We start from the raw sequence: 2,395 nt of genomic DNA on the forward strand, positions 1-2,395 counted from the left end.
TCACTGTTTCTGGGATTATAAAATGGTGTAGCCACTTTGGAAGACAATTTGGTAGTTCCTTAAACTGTTTAACACAGAGTCATTATATAATTCAGCAATTGTACTTCTGGATAGAGACTCATGGAAATTTAAAACATATGTCCACATAAAACTTGTACATAAATATTCATAGCAGAATTATTTATAATAGCCAGAAAGTATGAATAGCAAAATTGCCTACCAAATAATGAATAGGTAAGTAAAAATATGATATATCCAGGCAGGGGAATGCTATTCTACAATAAAGAGAATCAAAATACTAAAACATGCTCCAACATAGATGAACCTTGAAAACATTATATTAAATGAAAGGAGCCAATCACAAAAGGCCATGTATTGTATGATTCTGTGATTCCATTTATATGTAATTTGCAGAATATGCAAATCCATTGAGACAGAAAGTAGACTAATGATTGCCAGAGGCTGGATATAGGGGACAATAGGGTAATAACTCCTAATGGGTACAGAGTTTCTTTTGGGGTGATAAAATATTCTAACACTAGATATTACTGGTGGTACACAACTTTGTGAATATACTAAAAACACTGAATTTTTATTTTAAAAGTGTGAATTTTCTAGTATGTGAATTATATCTCAATAAAGTTGCTAAAGCTGAAACTCCAGTACTTTGGCCATCTCATGCGAAGAGTTGACTCATTGGAAAAGACTCTGATGCTGGGAGGGATTGGGGGCAGGAGGAGAAGGGGATGACAGAGGATGAGATGGCTGGATGGCATCACTGACTCAATGGACGTGAGTCTGAGTGAACTCCGGGAGTTGGTGATGGACAGACAGGCCTGGCGTGCTGTGATTCATGGGGTCGCAAAGAGTCGGACACGACTGAGCGGCTGAACTGAACTGAACTGAAAGTTCTTATAAAAATTAAGCCAATGAGTTAACCACCACTTTTAAAAAAGACATAACTCAATCTGAGACCATATGACATATTAATAGAGTTAATGCTATTCCCATATTGGGGTACATATGTGCATTTTTCACAGAGACACACACACACATTATCTCCACAAGATTTTGATCAAGCAGTGCATTCTGCATTTGCTGTTTTTCAGGTAATGGCATAGCCTTTCCTCCAAGGACACCAAATACTCTTATAAAGCAGGGTTTCTCCAAAAGGTGGGAAGAAGACCACTGGGGATGCTCAGGACAATTTGAGCTGATACTTGAGTGAACTTTTTTTTTCCCATAGGGAATGTGAGATCTTAGTTCCTTGACCAGGGATTGAACCCACACCCCCTGCATTGGAAGCACTGAGTCTTAATCAGTGGACTGCCAAGGAAGCCCCTGAAAAGTTTTTATTTTAGTTGTCTATTTATGTTATTGTGTACTAAAAAAATATAAGTAGCTCATCAAACTGATGTCACACATATAAGTGCTTAGGGTCAGGAGAGGAGGGAATATATATTTTAAAAACTGAACAAATTTAAAGAAATACACAAAGTATGTAATAGTAGGGCTAAACAGGGCAAACGCTCTGAAATGGTACTGAAACAATGGTAGTTAAAAAAAACTCCTCCAAAAATATTATTTTTAATCATGTCAGTGTTTGTTGCATGGATGATATAGCAGGACTCAGTCTCTCTTGATGAGCCACTGGGCTGTCTACAACCAGGGTTTGTTACCCTGGTGAATCTCTCCAGGGCCCAGTTGGTGTCCTCCTTGCCACTGCTGGCCTGGGATGACTCACAAAGGAAGAGGAAGTCGCCAGAGAAAACCTGTCTAGCCATCCTCGAAAGCAGACTCCCTTGGGAAAGGTTTGCTTGTGTTAAGTTCAGAATGTGAATTTACCCGATGGATGTACTGGAGTATATTTTAAAGCTACATTTTCTCTTGGTAAGGCAGGACAAACAAGGGGTGGCCAGGAGTCACGATGGGTGAAACCATTTCCCTTCCCCTCAGTTCTCTTGCCTTCCTCCTTGACTCTCTCCAGGACTCATAACCTGATGAGTCCTGAAACGGGGACAGCAAAACTCAGGGCTCTTCCCATAAGAAACCTCTTTCATTGCAGTCACTTCCTTCCACTCCCGCCCCAAGCGAATGGGCTCAGCACAGCAAGCCCACTTTGGGAAACCAGCTCTCAGAAGGACAGAAATGCCTGATCTGTGTTTAAAAGGCAACACCATGTATTTAGAAATAACCTGCTTTCAGGAAATTCAGAACAATCTTCTTAAAGTTCTGCTGGAGCTAGCCAATTTCTCTTTTAGGGTCACTTGTTTGTATTAATAGAAATCCATCTGCATAAAGTGACAGTCTACGTTCCTGCTCCCCCGCCTGTCACCAGATGGAGACTTGGTCAAAGTGGGATGCTGTCTTTCACACAGATGCCAGCATATATAAA

Source organism: Bubalus kerabau, chromosome 3 (genome assembly GCF_029407905.1).
Source record: "Bubalus kerabau isolate K-KA32 ecotype Philippines breed swamp buffalo chromosome 3, PCC_UOA_SB_1v2, whole genome shotgun sequence".
Taxonomy (NCBI): domain Eukaryota; kingdom Metazoa; phylum Chordata; class Mammalia; order Artiodactyla; family Bovidae; genus Bubalus; species Bubalus kerabau.